Source organism: Fukomys damarensis, unplaced genomic scaffold (assembly GCF_012274545.1).
Source record: "Fukomys damarensis isolate Sample0158 unplaced genomic scaffold, DMR_v1.0_HiC HiC_scaffold_4, whole genome shotgun sequence".
In the NCBI taxonomy this organism is placed as follows: domain Eukaryota; kingdom Metazoa; phylum Chordata; class Mammalia; order Rodentia; family Bathyergidae; genus Fukomys; species Fukomys damarensis.
The window spans coordinates 60,170,113-60,192,171 of record NW_022900916.1 but is presented as its reverse complement, the minus strand read 5'-3'; the positions used below and the strand labels follow the sequence as shown (position 1 = coordinate 60,192,171).

The following is a 22,059-nucleotide window of genomic DNA, read 5'->3' as shown; positions in this document are numbered from 1 at the left end:
AATGTGCCACAGTGATATAGCGCTGAGTGTTAGAAGAGATATAGCATTTTTTTAAAAGACAGGGTTTTGTAGCTTGGGCTGTCCTGTACCTTGCTGGTTGTAGCCTAGGCTGGCCTTGAACTTGGAGTCTTCCTGTCTCAGGCTTGTGCGTGTTGGGATTATAGGCATGCTCTACCACAGCCAGCCTGACAGTAATTTCTTAAAATCTTAAATAAGTATCATGACATGGATGTACTTCTGTTCTTTAAGTATAATTAAATGGTTATTACTTCTAAGCTGTGGGAAAAAGTATGAATTTTTATAAATATATTAATATTTGGGTTTTGGTACAGGGATGCTAGGACAGGAATGCATTTATGTGTGATGTAGAGGCATTGAGGTGTAATTGAAAGGGTAATGGATTTAAGGTGAGATGCTCTAGGGCTGGTGATGTAGTTCAGTGGTGGAGTGCTTATCTAGCATGTGTGAGTTCATGGATTTGATCACCAGCACCAGACAACAAAACAAAACAAAACACAGTAGAATGAGAAGATGGGGCGACTTGGTACTCAGCTCTGGTGCTTACTGCCTTCGCAACTTTGAATATATCTCTTCCCTGCCTTGATCACTTCATCTAGGAAAAGGGACAATATTACTTTTTCACAATGTTGCTTTGAGACTTAAATGAGTACGTAAAGACACTTTCTAAACTTGAAAGCACCATCTATACTTGTCAGTGTGTGTGTGTGTACACTATATCTGTATAGGCAGATTTACATGTTATAGCTCCTTTGAGATTTGATGAGAATGCAAGATGCTCAGCCAGCCTTCTTCCACTCCCCCCAAAAAACACAAATTGTAGATGCATAAGTCTTTGAATCTTTTGGAGAAAAGAAAAATTACCATGATTTTTAGCTTTCCTTTAAAGAGGAGGGAGCAAGCATTAATGAAAGATTGCCTAATAATTTGCTATAAATACTCTGACCACAGCCTGTTTGTTGTTGCAAACTCATTCCTACCTTTTTAAAATGTGAAAATATCAAAAACAAAAGATACTACCTATGTTGGTACCTAAAATCTGGTTTCGCCCATGGTGGTGAGAGGATTGGGAATCATCCAGATGAAGCACAAACTAAGATGCATTAACATACTCTTGTATGTGTATGTGTGTGTGTGTTGTGTATAATGTATATAATGTTTTACATAATGTAAAAACTATAATATACTATATACTACATATACCATATATATAAACCACATAAACTATGTATATAATACATAAACTACATGTACTGTACATACTGTATATACTACATATGCTCTATAAACTACATATAAAATATATAAGCTATATATATGTGTGTGAATTGCATACACAGGTAGATAGATTATATTATTATAGTACTGTAGTACTTACATCAGTGCTGCTAGATAGTGGGCATATAATAAATACAAAATAAATGAGCAAGGGGAATATTAAACTAGAAAAATCTGCTTCTTACCCAGGTATGATGACTCATGTCTGTAATCACCCCGCTCAGGGGGTTGAATCATTTCGAGTTTGAGGTCAGCCTGAGCTATGTAGTGAGTTCAAGACCAGACTAAACTGCAAAGCAAGACTCTTTGACTCAAAAACAAACAAAAAAACAAAAAAAAAGTGCTTCTTAACATAAACATTCAGGTTACCCCTTTTTAATTTCTTCCTTCTATATATTCCAAGTCATGAAAAAGATATTAACCTTCTAGTGTATAGATTTTTGTCAGAGGCAAGGTTTTGATAATAATGTGCTGCTCAGTATTCTGATAGAATACAGAGTACTTTAGTCAATAAAACAATATAAGTAAATTACATATATTGTTTAATAGTTTACATAGTAAATATATTGGAGTTCTCCAGAAGAAGAGAACCAATCAAATGTACATATAATTACAAGAAGATCTATTAGCTTAGATTGCATAATCAGAGGCTGGAGAGCTGGAGAAATTAGTTGCTTAGACCAAGAAGCTGGAAGCTTCAGAGCAAGAAGGACTAATGATGCAGCCCCAGCTCAAGGCTGAAGGTCTGAGAAGTTCCCTGGAAAGCCACTGGTACAAGTTTATATTCAAAGGCTGAAGAGTCTGTAATCTGATGTCAACAGGCAATGGCAGCAGCAAAAACTGCACCTGTTCAAGAAGAGTCTAGCTTGTGCATGTATGAGAGATCCCTTCTCTGCTTTTTGTTCTGCCTGGGTCCTGGTCCATAACCTACTGGATTGGTGCCCTCACATTGAGGGAAGGTCTTCCTCATGCAGTGGCTGACCCACATGCCATTCTCTGGAATCACCTGATTAGGCCTCTCTGAAACTTGTCAAGTCAATAACCGAGATTAGACATCACAGTAAGTATTTATTGGACATATACTATGTCCTTCACATTTAGCCATTTACTTGACATTCCCTGGGAATGTGTCACATATTCACAATGTGAAGACTGTATGGGTAGTTTACTCAGCCTCGTAGACAACCACATGCGCTGTCTTTTTTCATTCTCCCCTCCTTTGTTCAGTCCTGATGATTGATTGCAAGATCCACATGTACAGAATTTTGTTCTTTTTACTTCCATACTATCAGTGCTTGATACAGTACCTCAGACATGTTAGCTGATCAGTTAGTATTTATTGAATCATGAAGAGATAAAGTCATGATTTAGTAGTATTGGTATTGCAGGATTTTGCAATGTACCAATCATGATGTGTATATTAGGTAAGACTTACAATACGTTATATCCTTTACTAAGTAATTTATAGGCAGTAACTCATTTAATCCCTGTAAAACTCTGAGGAATCTAATGTTATTATTCACATTTTTTCATTTGAAGAATTGGAGTCCCAGGTTAAATAATTTACCTGATAGCGTATGACTGCCTCCTGCTTTTTTTCTTGGATCTAGTGTGGGTCTAGTCAAGTCTTGTGTGGGTGCTCCTTTTTCATTTCCTTCCAGTACAACCAAGTTAATTCTAGTTTAATTCATCTCATCCAGAAGTACAACATCCTCCTAACTTTCCTAATTATTCTGAAGTCTCTTCTTCTCTTTATTTGACCAACGAGCCAAAGATGGTTAGTCATAGCTCATAAACATGAATTTGATTTTAATGTTATATTTATATGAAGAAAAGAACTTTAAGCCTTGCACTGAAATGAACCAGTTCTGTTACCTTCAAAGTCCTTAGGAATAACTAAAAGTCTCTTCATAGTAGTTTCTGCAACTGTCTTCATCTTTCTTTTGCTGCTTTTAAACTTGTTTCACTTCAAAGACCATAATGTAAGATCAAAAACTAAAGAATTACCTACAGTATTGATGTTAGATTCACAGAATTTTGAAAAGAGACAATCTTGTTTTATTTTTCAGATCTGAAGACAGGAATGAGGTTATCCGCATCTGGTTTTGCTGATTACGGGAAGGGCAATTAAAGAGTTTAATTTCTTATATGTAGAGCTCACTGTCACTTTCCCATTTCTCTCCTAACATACTTCTTCTTTCTGATTCTTAGTCCTTTGGCCCACCAAGAAAGACAGCTGCCTAAAGTCAATTATTTAGACGATAGAGTTGCCTGAGTGTAACCTGAAATTTGTATTAGTTCTGTACTGAGCAGCAGGAAACAATCACTTTCTAAACTTGGGTGAGGAAATAGAGTATGACCCATCTAGGAATAAAAAACTGTGTCATCAAAACAGAATAAAGACAGAAGCTGGCAAACTGTGGTCCCTGGGCTACACCTAAGCCTGTTTGTTTTTGTAAGTGAAACTTTGTTGAATATAGCCACATTCACTCCTCTAGTTTTGGCTCTGACTAATTTCCTACTACAAAGGCAGAGTGAGTAGTTGCAACAGAGACTGTGTAGCCAGCCAAGCCAAAAATATCTTTATGCTCTCTGTCTGTCTTAGTCACTTCCACATCTCTTGGAAAAAGTACCTGACAGTCAGAACTTAATGGAGGAGACAGACACTTATCTTCATTTGCAGATTTTGTGTGTGTGTGTGTGTGTGTGTGACAGTCTCACTATTCAGTTCAGGCTGGCTTTGAACCCACTGTGTAGCTCAGGCTAGCCTCAAACTTGTGGCGATCCTCCTCCTTCAGCTTCCAGAGACCTGGGTTTATAGGCTTGTGTCATCGTGCCTACCTGGACTGTGGTTCTTGGAGGATTTAGTCCACAGGCAGCTAACTCCAAGGCGGGAAGGGCTGGATGAGGGACAGCTGCTCATTCTATGGCAGCCAGGAAGCAGAGAGTTTAGGTGGAGCTAGAGAGGAAGGTCGCACCTGCAGTGATCCACCTGCAGCGGAGGCCTTCCTTTCACGACTGAACTTGGCTGCCTCTGAACACACGAGGCTTTGGGGGGGCATTTTCTATCTAAACCTTAACATGCCCCTTACAAAATAAGTCTGACAACTCTTGTTTCAGAAGATTGTGATATTTTCTTTAGGTGACAGTTTGGATTAAATACTCATATTTAAGTAACTGTTAATTTTATTAAGCTACCTATCTTAAAACATATGGGTGCTTCCTATAGTGACTTCAGGTGAGCTAAAGGTGATCTGGAATTCATAGATCTCATTCACCATTCTTGGGCCATTTAGTTATTTTGAGTGGAACATATAGTCTTTATTACTGATACCATGCATTTTCTAAAAATTTCAAGGTTTTTAAAAACTGAGTGAACTGCTGGTTAAAATAATTTTATAAGCGTCTTTATTTATATCTAGGCACCTGTTTTCCGGCCATTAGACACCACCCCAGATTGGTGTGGCTTTCTGTTGTTATTAAATTTAGATTTTCTAATTCTCTCATTAAAGATTATTTGTACATAGGGTAGAATATAAACAAAGACTTTTACTCTTTCATGTGGACTTTTCTAGTTCATGCCATTTAGGATTTATAGAAATTGTGGAACTGTTCATCAGTGAATGAGTTAGGGTTTGGGGGCAATGAAATAGGGAAAATGTGTAACAGCACTTACTGAAATAAGTTAATTTTGGGTAGGTCTATTTAGAGATATTGCTTTGCTTATGTCTAAGATGTCATCTATGTTGCCTACTTTGAACAGTTCATCTGTTTTTGATCTATTATGGTTTAAAGCTGTGTGTTAAATCTGGTGTGGATAGAAGTGGGATGGAGATAATATTTACTGGGTATGTTTTCTATTCAAAACTGGGACCTTGTCCATAATGACATTTAAAACAGTCGGTCTATGGGTAAACATTTCTGTACATGGTAGATACTGATAGCTTATGAAGAGGTTAGAGGCTTGCTGAGAATGAAAATCTCTTGCAGTTTGGTATGGTGATAAGATCAGCGAAGGCCAGCTTTTGACTGCATTTTAGCAGAACTGGAATATTGAGTAGTGTTGGCTTTTTAAAATATGGTCAGCTTTCTCATTTCTAAGTCTGTTTTCCCTCTGTAAAGTGTATACTTCATTTCTTCTATAAGAGTGTGTTTCCAGTCTTTCAAAGTCCATTTCCAGGGAAATTGTGTCCTTGAGTCTTTGCTGCTTTCTCTGCCTTTCCACCCCAACAGATAACCCCTCCCAGTGGATGCCCTGCTCCTTTCGATCTCACTGATAATAATAGAATGCAATAATGATGCATAGATGTTATCGCCAGTAGTGCTTTGCATATCCATGAAACATTCAATTTATACTTAAGGAAGTAGTTTGTGACTGTAGTAGAAATATATTTCATTAAAAATATCATCATTATAGCTTGTTTCTTAGAATTGACTTGTGATTCTTGAGATTTGTTAATTTTACTGAAGGAGATGAAAGGCCCTTCATTTCCTAAATCTGCAGTTAAAGTTTTGATTTGACTAAAATCATAGTGGCGACTTAGTGATCAAAGACATTTCATTTGATTTCTTAATTTGTGGAAACCTGTCTCTTTATGGGGTGGTTTCTGTAGACACTTTTTGTGTACTTTGTTAAGCTCTCTGACTCATGTTTTCAAGATTGCAGATTGCTTGGATTTACTGTTCTGAAGAGGATTTTGAGAGCCACTATAGATTTTTTTTTTATTGAATTCCATAATTTTAGAGAATGGAGACAGTGTTCTTCAGTGTATGGAGAGTTCGATTCCAAGGATTCAAAAGAAAAACATTATTAATTTAAATCCAGATTTTGTGGCTGGTTCCAGTGACATGGCATTTGATGTCTGTGATATTAAGACTGCTTAATAGAACAGTTTTTTTTTTTAAAGTGTCATAGCCAGGAGGCAAACTTTTGTTTCTAAAGATGTATAGATTTTGTTTTCTTACTTAAGTACCTTACCTTAACTTATGTTCATAAGATGTACACACAAATATCAGAGAAGGATGATAATAAAAACATTTAGATTAGGTTCCTTTCATCTTTCAAGATTTAGCAAGCTCATGTAAATTACTTAACCTTTTGGTGCTTTTATTTGCTCATAAAATGAGGGTGATTATACTTTCTTAAGTGGGGATTGTAAGGCCTCATGACATATACAACAGACAGAAATTCGTAAGGTCAAATTAACACAGCTAGGATTATCTGGATAATTAAGTCTGAAAGCCTGGAGGAGGGGGGAAGTATTTTGTGAGGTTGGAGGGACATGTTTTAGTGAGATTGTTTAAATAATTTAACTTGATTCATTGTACTTGTCCCAGTTCAGTGAAAAAATGCCAGTGTTTCATTTTGTTTTGTATGAAACTGATATAAGACTGCCAGTGTAGTCAATTTCATATTTATGCTGTTTCATAAACATTCTCTGGCTGTTTAGTCACAGTTAGGAGACAATAAAATTCTACTAAAGTATACAGTTGAAATAGGCTGAACTATTTATAAACATATGTTCTGAAATTTACAAACATGTTGAAGGAAAAGAATCAATAAAGATATACATTTGCTTTGCTAAAATAGTTTGAATCTTTTAAATATTTTCTTAGTAGTCTACTTGACACACACAAAGCACTATAAATAGAAATAAAGCTTGTTAACAAAAGGTTTGCACATACATTATGTACATAATATATTTGTTGGATTTTGTTTCATTAGTCTGAATATTTTAACTTACTTTACTAGATCAGTGATTTACATGGTAATAATTTTGGGAACTTTTCGTCTTCTAAAAGTTAATGTGATGCTGAAAATGAGATTTTTTTGGGGGGGTGTTTTTTAGACCGAATCTTGCCATGTAGTCCAGGCTGGCCTTAGACTCACTCTGTGGCCCAGGCTGTCTCAAACTTACTGTGCTCCTCTTGCTTCAGCCTCCAAAGTACTGGGATTAAAGCATGTGCTACCATGCCTGCCCTATAAGAGATTTTTATAAAACTCAAAATTATAGATGAAAATGAATCTGTAGATTTTAAGATTTGAAAATTCATTGTGATTAAAGATCATTGTGTTTAGAGATAAACGCAAGCACTTCAACAAAACACTATAGAGAGATAAAAGGAAGCAGGCCTGTGGTTTTGCTTGCTTTTAGAGACAGCATCTCTGAATATTCCAGGCTGACTTTCAACTCACTGTCTTCCCGCCTCAGCCTCCTGAGTAGCTGGGGTGACAGGCATGTTTCACGAAGACTGGCTTAGGTGGAAGGACAGTTATGAAAAATATGGAAGACACGTTGATATGCTGACACTGTATCTGTGGTGTCTGTATTAGCTTTCCGTGTGCTGAACTCAATACTTGACACCCACAATTTACTGGAGAAAATTGGGCTCACATTTCAGTGCATCCGGTATGTGGTCTGTTGGCTTCAAGGCAGAAATTGCAGGGTGGCATGGCCTGGTGGGAGGCCGCTCCTCAATCCATGGCAGCCAGGAGGCAAAGAATTATAGAGGACCTGGGAGGAGTGAGATACATACTTCTAGGTCATGCCCAACCGATTATCTCCCACCAGGCTTCACCTGCTAGCAGCACACTTAGCTGTAAATTCTGGTGGGCTAATCCACTGGCATAGAACCTTCCACACAACCTTCCAAAGCCACACTTAGGGACGTGTAAGAACACTGGGGACATTTTAGATCTAAACAACATTTCCAGTTTTCACACTATTACTTATAAAAGTTATGGAAAATTGATATCAAATTGTATGGTTAAGTACCAGTGTCTTTTCCTTTGCTTGATTTGGCCTTATACACGTGCTGCCTAGGAAGTTTGGGAGAAGAGGAAAGGATTAGGACCTGCCTTTTGTGAGGCATCACTTGGAACTCAATACAGCCAAGAATCTTAGTTGGGCAGTTCTTACTTTGTTATGGAGGCACTTGTAAAGTTACATGAAACAGTGAGGTGAAAATCCTATAGTCAGAATTGTCCTTAGCATCACATCCAGTGACATTAAACATATTCCAGCGACTAAATTTTTGTTACTCTGCTATTTTAAATCTGTGTTTCTGTATGGTCTCATTTCTTCAGTTTATTTCATAGGAAACTCATTAACATTCACCGATTGTTTCATTTGTCTTCACTCAAAACACATTTAAAATCATTTACATGTTCTTTCTATAAGATTCAGTATATACATGGTGACTATCAGAGCTCTGGCATACATTATTTGGGGATTGTGAAATACAATGCCCCACATGATTGATTGTATAATTTAAAGATGCCACTTTCACTATACTGACAGTATTTTGACTTTATCCTAGTTATTGCAATTACTCATAGCAAATGCAGAGTAAGGGAAGATGTCTGTTTACTGTCTTGAGCTATATGGCTTTCTTAAGAAAAACATACAGATTTTTTATTCACCCTGGAGTAATTTGTCACCTTAATGTTTTTAGAGAACTCTGGCCTTAACATTTTGGTCTAAGCATGGCCTAATGATTTTACTTTTCTTTTAAACACCACTGTAATAAGCTACCATTTCAAAAAGAAATACTTAAATGCTAAAGGAGAATAGTAAAAACAAAATTTAAAAAAGCAATTTAAAAAATTTGAAAGCAGTCTTCCTAGGGTTGTGCTTCTCTGTCCAGTTATGATTACTGGTAGCACCAGCAGAATTAGCCTCTAGGAGTTCTGCCCCTGGGTGTATTTCGCTAGGGCTATCACTCACTTTTGCAAGGTTAGATGTCTGCTTTTCTCAAACTCTTCATAGAGCTTTTGGCTTTTGTGCCCACAAACTTTCAAGGAGGAGGAGGAGGAGGAGCAATAAAAGGTGAATTTCATGAGAACCATTAGCTGTAATTTTTATTTCTTTTACAGAACTGTAGATGAAAGCCAGGGTATCAGACATTTTAGGCAAGGGCTCTACTACTGAGCTATAGCCCAGCCCTAGTGATTATGTTAAGAAGCACAACATTTGAATTTCTTGCTAGGTCTTACTGTAGTTCCAGGTCTGGTGCAGAATGGCACACTTAGGTTACTTTAAGGATCCTCCGAATTAGAATTAGGGTCAAGCGTTGTGGGCCCCACATAAAATAAGAATGGGATTTACTCCAGATGAAAGGCTACTGCGGTTTATTTGAAGTATTTACAAGCCTCTGTTAGACAGTGTCTTAGCAATGGTGGGGATTTACTCAAATTGTAATGAGAATTAATGAAGTGGGGACTACAGCCCTGGGGAACTTCTCTGTGGGTCAGGGCCCTGTTAAAATAAACAATGAGAAAAAAATTAGAGAATAAACCACAAGGTATGATATTGAGGCAGGAGTCTCCTTTTCCCTAGTGTTGTTTTTCTGTTTCGGTCTTTTTTGCTTGAATTTTTGAGTTTTCCTCTCTCATTTGTCTTCTCTCTTCCTGCAGTATGAAAGCTATAGTCATACTTGAAAAAGTGGTTACTCTAGGGCCAGGATTTAGTGCAGTGGCACGATGCCTGCCTCACAAGCGCAGGGACCTGAGTTCAATTCCTGGATACCCCCCCATGATTACTCTGGAAGTATATATTTGTGTGCCTGGATATCTAAATGTGTACACATTGTAACAAAGTTTAGAAGTACTTATTTTTATTTCTTGTTATACAGGTAATTTCTATTCTTCCTATTTTTACAAAAATTTTTAAATTCACCAAATCAGACAACTATTGTTGTTAATATATTTATTATTTATTCCATTTGTATACCTTTTTCATTTATATTTTCACCATTTGTGTATCTTCTTCTGGGGTTAGTTTCTTTTTTCCTACTGTTTATAGAAGTTAATGAAGGATTATTGGAATTAGGCCCTCTGAAATTTTATACTTACTTTTAAAGCATATATATTATTTATACTTACTATTATTTATACCTACTTAGGATACTATCTCATTTCTGTTGTTAAAAAGAAAACTTAAATAGTAAGACAAATTTAATATACTCAAAAATGTGTATCATTGTATGATTTTTGTAGTATCAATTGTTACTTAGCCATACATACCCTGTATTCTTCTTGTGGTATGAATAATCAAGAAAAATCTATAGGAGATTCAGAATCTATTCTCTATTACAAAATTAGTTCAAAATAGTTCCCCTTTATTTCTCACTGGATAGTACTTTTTTGTTATTGCGCTAATTGGTATTCTATAAAAATAGCTGAATTTGAATGTAGTGAATTTTCTTTAGTTCCCTTAACTTTCTGGAGACTTTGTTTCCTTATAAAAGAATTATTCTCAACTCATTTTTATTTGATGCAGATTTATTGTTTCTTACAGTTTTAAAAATAAGCACTTATTGGAAACAGAAACAAGACTTCCAGTTTCTTCCTTTGCATATTTGTTGCTCTGATGTTGTGGTAGCTTTTATGACCAAGTGTCATCAAGTTCCACCAATCTCTCAAAAACTTGCTCCACTTTCTGAGCCAGTTCTTAGGCTTTGGGACCAGTATTATATAGAGGTAGGATGGGAACCTGTCTTGCTTTCTGTGTTTGGTTAGCTACCTTCATGATACCTTAGCAGCTTTACCAGGGATCTTGCTGTATGCTGCCAAACCAGCCTGCCTACCTGAAACTTGTACCTGTGACAGTGTTACAGACTCAGTTCTATTGCCCGAGGTTTCATTCTCCAGTTACTACCGGACCCCAGCTTGGATTCTTTCCATCAGTGAATGATGGTGGATAAATTTCCGAGCTAATGATTTCAGTTGGCACATCTAATTTTTCCAGACATCTCATTTTGTTCCTGCAGTAACTGATCCTATTTTAACGTACTCTGAGCACTTTAGAAAGGGCACATGCTTTAGAGATCATTAGATATAATAAGAAGCATTTCCTCCCTTGAAAACTTGTTAATGCTCTTTGGTTGTAGCTTATTTCCAAACAAAAATATAGCCACAACCTTTGTGCCATAAAGTAGAATTTAATCATAGGTCTTCTACTTTCTATGTAAAGATTGATTTCTTAACATTATTTAGTTTGCATTTTATATTTAATTTATTAAAAATTATATTATTTTTATATAATACCAAAGTATTTTTTTCATTGATTTCCTTCATTTCTGATTGCTTCATGGTGATTCATTTCTGTAAATCAGAAGTTGCACTGTAGTTTTACTGGATAAAAGTTAATAGTAGGAAATTTTATAAACTGATGCAGCTTTGGTAAAACCATTGTTTCTGGAACATTCATTTTCAACTATGTTTTCAAGTATAAAGCCAAACAAATCCAGTAAATGCATTAGATTTCTTTCTCAAATCTATTTATCTAATTGGTATCTTGAAGTAATATTTCTTCTGAATTTCCATACCATCTGGTTTATGTTAATTTCCTGTGTGAATATCTACTTCTTGCCTAAGTTAAGAAGTAACCATGGCTTGTCAACTCCCTGAGGGCAAACCTTGTCAATTTTCATTCCATAATTTCTGGCCTAGTGCTTACTCATAGTACATACTAAGTTCTCAGTTAGTGTTTTGGATAGAAGTCAATCAAAGAAGCTAGTGTTAAAGTTTAGATTGGGAGTTTTCATTTGTTCATATTTAGAAAAATATAAGAGATCATAAAATACCTGCTTTTGGAAGTTCTTTATATCCAGATGTCAATGTATGTGATCTGTTTTTCTTTCATAACTCAGATATTGAATGTCACAGTGGTTTCTGTCAAGTGTTTTGTTTGTTCTTAAGATGGAGTCTTATTAAGCTGCCCAGGCTGGCCTTGAATTTGCGATGCTCCTATCTCAGCCTTCTGAATAACTGGGATTATATGTCTGTGCTACCATACTCAGCAGTATCAGGTTTCAAAATGTCTTTTAAAATTTGACTATATTGGTACAGTTTAGCATATATGGAGCTTTAAAATTGTACATCTAATTTTGGAACCAGTAGAAGATTTCAGTTTCTTGTATACTTCTTTGTTTGAAAACTCTACCATAGTGAGTTTGATCTGCTAATCATGGCCCTGATATTGGTACCACATTAGCTGTTCAAGGGGAAAGACAGGTTTCTGCCTCAGCCTCTCACTTGTTGTTTGGCACCAGGCCCTGGACTCAGAAGAGCTCCTCAGCTCTCACATATAATGGGCTCTAAGCATTATAGCTGTGTGTGAGGGTACAGCTCTGTCAACTCTTGCACTTACTGGCCTGAACTCAAAGGAATTTGTATCTCTAAATGTTTTGTTTTTTTAGGACAACCCTTTCAGCAACACTGACAACATTCTTGGAAGAATTTCTAAGCAAGGAAACAAGAATTTTGAAAAGTGTTGATTCTGTTAGATAGAAAAGGGAAAGAGAGGCTCACTGGGGAGGATGGAATGATAGGAACTAGAATTTTAGGAAGAGTGCTCAGTGGGCAAATAGAAATGGGGCTAGATTGACAAGGGCATGTAGAACTGTCTTCCATGGGGTAGGGAAAGGGAAAGAAGGGTTGGAGTGTGTGTGTGTGTGTGTGTGTGTGTGTGTGTGTGTATTTTCCCAATCTGTACTTTTATTTAGGCTTTGGGTTTATTATATCTTTGGAGGGAGTATGCACTTCATTTTTTTATATGTTGCCTTATATAAATTGATTTATTAATAATGTTGCCTTTAATTCCTTTTCTAAATACTGTTATCTGTGTAGAATTTGGGAGCAAACTTTCACGCTTTAACAAAAAAAGGGATCTGGTTGTATGTGTGTGTGTTACTGGGACTTCAACAGAGGGACTTTCAACTACTAAAAGCTAGGTACTTCTCCAGCCCTTTACTTTTTTTTTTTTTTTAAATTTGAGACAAGGTTAGGCTGTCTTAAAGTTGTGATCCTCCTGCCTCAGTCTCTCAAGTAGCTGGATTACAGGTGTGCAGTCATGCCGTATTCTTCAAGGATCCCTACAGTAATTAACTTTGATATACTTAGAAATTGGTACCTGGGATATTATACTTGGCTTGCATTGTTGTAAAACCTTTCATCATACTATTTTTTGTAGGAACAACAGGAATAGTAGGAGGTAAGCCATTCTAAGTAAAGCAGTTTGTTTTTTTCTACTTTTGGCCAACTATTTATGAGAAGGTTTATACATTTGATAAGCCTGTTAAGATATTTAGATAGAAATTTTATAAGCAGCTCATTCTTATTTTTAGATTAGAAAATGGTGAGTTGGGTAAGGTATTCGTGGCATACCCTGGGTTTTATTATTAATCATCTATAAGCATGACATGTAAGTGCTCATAGAATGCAAGATATAATATATACTTAGCATGCAAAAAATCTAACATGTAGTTACTGATCTCAGATAACAGTATATGGTAAGAACACTGTAGAATTAATTAGGTGAATTTTGTGAATAATGAGCAGTAGTTTATGTGCATGGCTGGTTCCTGACATCCAGATGATTGTGCATCAATGCTAGTCCCTCTCAGGCTCTATTATATTGATCTTTTCACTTGCACAGTAGACCTTATCATTACCTAATGTTTTTTTTTCTTCATTTAATTTCTGTATTAGAATTTATATGTCCAGATAGTGGAGACTTTGTATCTGGCATTTACCTCTTTATCCCCAGAGCCTAGGTCAGTGCCTCGTACCTCACAGGTGCTCAAAAATTGTTCACAAAGGGACTATGTACATCTTCTCATTCATCTTTTTTTATAGTTTATCATGTTTAATGGTACAAAAGTTGGAATTATTATGGGAATAAATAGTGGAACCCTAAAACTTAATGAATGGCCTGACTAAATAAGAGCTCTGAGCAAAATGGTTTAAGTCTTCTGTGAATTTAAATTGTTTTGACAGCATATTTGCTTCCTTCTTACATTGATTATATATTGATTTTCATTCATAAAAACAGAAACCTGTTTCTGTTATATAAGCTGTTTTATAATCTCATTATAAAATGTTTCTTTTGTTTAAGTAACTTGATAATTTTCAAAGAAAAGAGATATTTCTGTATTGTTATCCAAAAGCCCTTTAGGGCTTTCACAACATTGAGGATTAAAATACCAAGGATGACTATGGTTACATATTTTGAAGATTGCAAAGTTGGGAAACAGTTAATGAGCAACTCATAGAAAGTTAATGGACAACCACTTGAAAAGCAGGAAAAAAATTTATTGGTATTCTTCTAAACCTATAGTGTCCTTTTATGACCACACTTCAGATTTAGTTTGGATATAAATGAATAAGCACAAAGTGTGTCAAGATTAGTAAGTAATTTTACCTGTACAAAGAGTCTTTTATTTATAATTTTAGAATTTAGTACTCACCTATGTTTGGAGGAATTCTATGAATTGAGGGTCTACTTTTAAAGCTTGTTATTAAATTGTTTTATTTAATGTGATACAGTTGGTACTCCTGAGTGTAGTGGTTATGGGCAGAAAAAGTTATCCAGGGATTATTTTGACTTTAAAAAATTAATGTTAAATTTACTAACCTTACAAATTTAAATACCTACTTTTCTGAGTGCTTGGCATGTGCCACCACCCTGCCCTAAATTCAGTTTTAACCAAATTATTTTTGTAGTAAATCTATAAAATTTTGATATTTTTGCAAGGGTTTAAAAATGTTATTTTCAGGCTGCGGATATAGCTCAGTGGTCTGCCACCTGCTTCACAGGCTCATGGTCCTGGGTTTGATCGCCAGTACACACACACACACACACACACACGCGCGCGCGTGCAAAAATATATTTTCACTTTAAACTATTTAAAATTATATTTATAAATTTAGTACATTTTATTACTTTAAGTTCTTTTCTGGGAACTAAATTAATTTTTATTTTCACAAATTAAAATTGTAAACATGTTGATCCTAATGTTTCTTTATATATATCAATACTATATAGAAAGCTAATATTCCTACATACCATCATGAAGATAAAACGATTTCTCATTGCCCTGTCCCCATTCTGAGGATTAACCAAGGGCCTCGTGTGTTCAAGGTAAGTGTTTTACCAGTGAGCTACATCCTCAGCTCTTTTTATTTTCATTATGAGACAGGGTCTTGCTAAGGTGCTCAGACTGCCTCAAACTTGCCTTCCACCTGTATTTTTTTCTCTCTTTCTCATTGAGTTTATTGGTACATTTTAGGGATACAGTACAGTTACATTCATTATTGGGATTTTGTACCTTTACATGACAGGTCTTGGTTCTCATTTTTTCGTCTTGTCCTTGCCCTCCCTTCACCCCCTCCTCCCCTCCCATTTACAAACATTTTATTTCCATTTTTTCATTTTCTCATATTTTTTTTCCTTTCCTTTATTACCTTTCCCCTGCTTTCCCACTTTCCCTACACTTTTAGCCCTATTCTTCCTATTTCACATTGTCAGTTATCTCATTAAGATCTTATGTACCATTACAGTTATTCACACAAGAGAAACTATTCAGTATTTACATATTTGTGACTTATTTATTTCACTTAGGAGTATATCCTCAATGTGTATCCATTTTCCTATGAATGACTCTAATTTCTCATTCTTTATGGCTGAGTAGTATTCCATTTTATAGAACAATCACATCTTCTTTATCCAGTCTCCAGCTGATGGGCAGATGGGCTGTTTCCATGTTTTGGCTATTACAAATTGTGCCACTATAAACATAGGTGCACATATATCACTGTGATATGACTCTTTTAATTCTTTTGGAAAGATACCCAGCAGAGGGATGGCTGGGTCAAATGGAAGCTCTAGTCCCAGCTCTTTCAGGTATCTCCATATTGATTTCCACAGTGGTTGCACCAGTCTGCACTCCCACCAACAATGGAGAAGGCTTCCTTTCTCCCTGAACCCTGCCAATATTTGTTATTGTGTGATTTCTTGATAGCCATTCTTTGTGGTGTGAGCCACCTGTCCTATTCTCCACTATAGTTGTGATTACAGACCTGTGTTACCACGCCCAGCCAATTAACTCAATTTAAATTTTAATTGGAATTATTGATCTGTCATTCTAGTAACTCAGATTCTCCTATGTTACAAATATTTAACATATCATTGCTTTTCTTACCATAAAATATTAAGGATGAGTTTGATTCTCCTAAATACTGAGGATTGAACCCAGGGCCTTGTGTGTCCTTAGCAAACACTATTACCAAGCTACTTCCCTAGCCAAATACATGTGTGTGTGTGTGTGTGTGTGTGTGTGTGTGTGTGTGTGTGTATTTTTTTTTTCTGTGACAGTCTTGCTAACTTGCCTAGGATGGCCTTGAACTTGATCTGCTTCAGCATTTTGAATAGCCGAGATTACAAAGCATGTGTCACCACACCTGGTTCTACTAAATACTTTTATATTTATCTTTAAATCTAAATCTCAAGATTGTCATCCCAAGCAATTTTCTCAAGCAGTTGAAGTTGCTTGAAGAATTTAAGTAGGATTAGGATTCTCTTCATATTCTTGTTCTTTTGACAGGTACCTCAAGTTTTATAACAGGTATAATGTTCCTTTTTAGCTGCGTAGTCCACATTCTTCTTCTACTCATGTATAGAATGTTTTCTGTAAAAACATCTATAATTTTTGTACATAAGGTATGACTGTAAACTTCCTTATAAAACAGTTAGGAGTCCTAGCTATTTATCTTTGTAGGAAGTTGAAGGATCTAAGCAGCTCAGGTTATTTTTAGAAATGACTAGTGCCCCTTTGCAAGAACTATTTTGAAATATTTGTACCCACGGGGGTAGCAAATACTGCCAAATTTGGATACAAATATCCTTCTGGGCAGCTGCTTACTAAAGTACTGTATGAACTGTTTGAAAATATTTGCTTAGTCCTTTGATGCACTCTTATTTTCCTTGTGATTTGAACACACATCCTCTTTTTGTTAGACAAAATATTTGAGCAAAGCCTGAGATGACAGTGGGTCTGATGATCATTTTACTCTATTTTATAAATACTCTTAATTATTGAAGACATTTAAATGCTTATTTTGTGCTTAATACATGTTTGATGAGAAATGTATTGAGTTTACATTTTTTAAATTTCATCAGCTTTTGTAATAGAAGCTTACTTTAGGTTGAAATGAATTTTCTAGGGATTCTTTGCAGATTAGTCTTAAATCTTATCAACTATTGGGCATGACAGGACTCATTCTTCTAAAACCATTTTTTTCTGCAGTTGACCTGGATATCAGTCCTTTATATAGAGTGAATTAAAAAAAAATACTGGTTTATTTCTAATCCATTCTCAAATTAGCTCATGCTGAATTTGTTGCACTTTGCTATTCCTAAATTTTATTATTTACAAAAATGTGCTACCACTAGAATATTTGTTATTAATTAATTAAGCTAGGTTTCTACTGTCAGCTCTAGTACCTTAGCTGTTCTTAGGTTTTTAAAGAACTTCCTGATAAAATAAGGTTGTTAGATATTCTGCTGGGTTGACAGATAAAAATTAGATGGGCTGCCTTGCAAGCTCAAAGCCCTGAATTCAATCCCCAGTACCAAAAAAAAAAAAAAAAGATAAAACTCTACTTAATATTTTTATAAATATAAATATTAAAGAATTTTCTTCCCATATTGCAAGTTTATAACTTATGACCCTAAGTTGGATTTTTAAACCTTTAGCTCTAAGAAAACCTCATTTTTCTGTTAAAGAAATTTAAATGTTATCCTTATAAGGAAAAAAAATCTAGAGCTCTACTTATAAGCCTACAATTTTACCAAAAAAATGAAGTTGAAAATTTAAATAAGTAGATAGTAAAATCACTTCTCATTTAAAAATACATTAAAATGATCCGCGTGTAATATAGACATCAATGTCCCTTAAATGCAATGCAGTCTGACTTACTATTAGGGTTAGGAACACTCTCAGAAGTCTGAGGGACTACAGTATCGTTCCCTTGAGCATACAAAGACTGAGAACATTCCTGCTGGAGTCAGGCTTGCACATTAACACAGCTCCCTTTGAATTCCTGTATCTGTGGGTTTTGGTGTAGGCAGAAGACTTGCCACAGAATAACAGGATAATGCATAGTAGTGCTTAGAAAGGGAAATTCTTTACTTAGATATTCTTCCCCTTTATATATGCTTTATCAGTAAAACGACTTTTGAATATATGAAGTTGCAATGTTTAAAATTCCAAGTAGATATTGTTCAGATGCAGACAAAATGCCTCTTTTCAGGGTGGTTGGAAAGTCAAGCATTCAGGTTTATAGAGCCCATTGCCTTTATATGGACAAAAAACTCTCAAAATATTAAAGATACATTTAATATCAAAACTTCTTTGAGCAGGTTTTTAAAACTGATGTAAATATGGCCTTCTAGGCATTTGAAATAAACTTTAAGTTTACCAGTTAATCAGCCTAACTTGTACTGTGTTGGTTACGTCTCAAAATGAACACTTGTGAAAGGGACTTCAAATTCTAATATGATGCATAATTCAGTTTTTAACTATGGTTACTAGGTGAGATAAAATTCACATACCACAAACTTTTTTTACATCTATAGACTTGTTCAACGATCATCAATTTTAGAAATTTTCGTCACTCAAAACAAACTCCAAAGCCAGTTGTAATGGTGCACTCCTGCAAATCCAGCACTTGGGAGGCACAGGCAGGAGAACTGCTGCAAGTTCAAGGCCAGCCTGGACTACTGCATGGCCAGAACTTGTCTAACCCCCGTCCCCCCAGCCAAAACAAAACAAAAACACAACTCCATACCAAGGCACTCTGCATCTTACCCTGGCCCCAGGCAACTTCTAAACCACTTTTTTTTTTCTCTCTGAAAAGCCTGTTCTGCACATTTTATGTAATTGACATAATATAGTATTACAATATGTGATCTTTTGTAACTGCTTTTTTTTACCTAGCCTTAATGTCATTAAGGTTCGTGCATTTGTAGCATGCTGCAACACTTCACTCCTTTTTGTAGTCAAATAATATCCACTATATAGATATGTCATATTTTATTTACTATTGTTGAATAGGCATTCGGATTGTTTCCTCTTTTTTGGTTATTATGATAAAATGCTGCTGTGAACATTAATGTATAAGTTTTTGTAAGGACAAAGATTCATTCTTTTGCTTATATATCTAGGAGTGTGTTATTAGTATTTGAGAACATTAATTTTATGTTTGTTTTGTTTTAAGACAGGGTCTCACTATGCAGTTCAGGTTGGCCTTGAATTCACTGTGTAGCCCAAGCTGGCCTTGAACTCATGGTAATCCTACTGCCTCAACCTTTGGAGTGCTGAGAGTGTGCTTGCCACCACAGCAGGCTAATTTTACATTGTTAAAAGTACACAGGTTTCTGTCTGGATATAAGAAAGCATCTTTGAATAGTGGACATGGGCTTTATCCTGGCTCTAGCATTTAAATCTTCTATACCTTCAGTTTCTTATATATAAGCAAGGGTTGAATTGGAAGATCTCAGTAGTCCACTAAGCTGTTCAGTGCATGTTCTCTCACTTTCTGTGCTTTATCATTCATCAAATTTGTCAGTCCTCTACTTTACAGAATCTGTGGATGAACGTGGCATAGCTTATCTGCAGAGGGTCTCAGAGGCCGGTGGGAGGATAAGGAGAGGGACAGAGGAGAAAGAATTGCAAACTCACAAATGGTGAGTTAGAAGCCAGTGTGGTGAATACTTTCCGGAGGGTGGTGTGGCTCAGTGCTGGTGAACCAGAGGGAGGCTCTCTCTGTTAAGGTCAGGAGGTGGGAAGCAGTCCTCAGAAAGATGGCAAGGAGACTAATGGATAATGGATTAATGGTTGTGCTTAAAGTTTTGAGTAAATAAATTGTTAAAGTTGATTAGACAAGAAGAGACTGCAGTACTTTTTTCTTTACTACTTCCCAGTTATTTTTCTCATTGAAAAAGAATGTGAAACAAACAGATAAAGTAACTCTTGACTCATACTTAATGGATACCTTCTAAACTCTGATATCAGTATGAGAAAATTCAGTTTTCTTTTTGTAGCTCTGAGCTGAAGTGCTTGTAACAGTGCAACTGTCTGTTTAAGACAATCTCCAGTGATCATAGAAGTTTTTAGATAGGAGTATTTGCAAGTGATTGCAGGACATTGGAGAAACAAATTAAACACAACCTTAAAAGGTGTGCTGAGAGTTGCTGTCCCAACTCACAGAAGCAATCATCTGGTAGAAGTATTTTAAAAATGATTTCAGTGTTATTAAAAAGAAAACTACACTGAACTTTTTTCACTTATTGAAATTTTCACTGGTTAAGATATAAGAATTCTTGCTTCTCCCAAGTTCTTTTGTTTTTTATACCATTATTTCCTTTAAAACCTGATTTCAAGTTCTATCTTAAAGAAACTCATTAGAAATTCCCGATGCTATTGTTTTTGCATGTGCAAACAGCTTATGAGCCAGCTTGTATTCTTATAATGATTTGACTGTAGAATAAAATACGAAAGATTTCTTTTTTGGCCTGATGACCCAGGCACACACAGGAAATGACTGGGATATAAGTGATAATGCCTAAGTTTAATTCATAAGACAGTTATTGTTATTTTTCATACATTCTTGGCTTTATACTACACATATTATTCATGGTCTCTTTTTTTTTTTTTTTTTTGGTATGGGTATCAAACTCAGGTTCTTGTGCTTGTGAGGCAGGTGGCGGCACTGCTGAGCTAAATCCCCAGCCCCTAGTTTGTCTGTTCTGTTTTAGTGTGAGGTAAGATTCTTGTTCAAGTCAGCTTTCATGATTTATTATATTGATACACATCAAACAAACCAGAGAGAAAGGAAACAGTCTTTCCTAGATGAAGCAATGCATTCCTTACTGAGCTCTTAAGACCTCCAACCCCACTTTTTTTTTCTTTTTTGCTACAAGGCTGCTCATTCTCCAGCAGTGACCTCTGCCTTGGCCCTAACTTAGCTGGTATGATCATTCTTTGCACAAATATTTTCTCAACCTTTAATTTGTCATAAGTAGCTAAGCATTATTCCATGAATACTAGATTTATGATTTCTGGCATTAGCACAGCAACAAAAGCACTAACTTGCTCCAGCTGTGTTTCCTGCATTTGGTTTTTCTTCTCAAGAACTGGTCTTTCTAGGCTGGAAGAAAATGAACGTTCAATTAGGTAGAGTCCCTATCGATGTGTACTACCTAACCTGGCTAGGAGAAAGAGTAATTCGGAGCTATGTTGAAAGTACCTGGAATATTTTAGGCTGAATGCTAAGTTTTGCCAAGTCATGGAGTCAAGTAACTGCTATGTTAGCAATGAGGAGGCAGAATCTCCGAGAGATACAGGGACTTGCCAAAATGTCAAACAGTGCTGACATTTTAGTCCTGGGGATTGAACCCAAGGCCTCGTAAGTGCTAAGCAAGTGCTCCACCACTGAGCTGCATCCCAAGGTCCAAACTGTTGTGACTTCATTAATACATACTTTCTTACTTCAGGTTCCGTATTCTTTGTGTACCATTGTAGTATAGAAAGACTAATGAAATATATACAGCCTTCCTCCCTTGCCTTCCCTGTTTGTTCTCTCCCGTCCGTCCCTTCTGTCCCTCCCTCCCTTCCTTCTTCCTCCTTTCTTGTTACGTAGTCCAGGCTGGCCAGAAACTTTCCATCTTTCTATTCAGCCTCCCATGTGCTAGGATTACAGGCATGCATCAATACATTCTTAATGAGAAGAAAACACTTGGACAGAATAATTTTTGTAAAACCAGAAGTAGAAATTACTTAATACCTTTCCATTATTTCTGTTTAAAACAGTGCTAAGATTTCCTTCTTTCTCTTTTTCTGAGATTGTCATCCCTTGTCTTTAGTACTGTTAAAAAGAACCTCACAAAATACTTAAGAAATACATATAACCACTGCATC

General features: G+C 35.9%; 1 protein-coding gene across 10 annotated transcripts in view; it reads left to right on the top strand.

Annotated features, from left to right (window-relative positions):
• Positions 1-22,059, top strand: part of Ppp1r9a (protein phosphatase 1 regulatory subunit 9A) — a 307,086-nt gene that overhangs the window by 31,746 nt on the left and 253,281 nt on the right. The gene's annotated exons all lie outside the window — the stretch shown is intronic.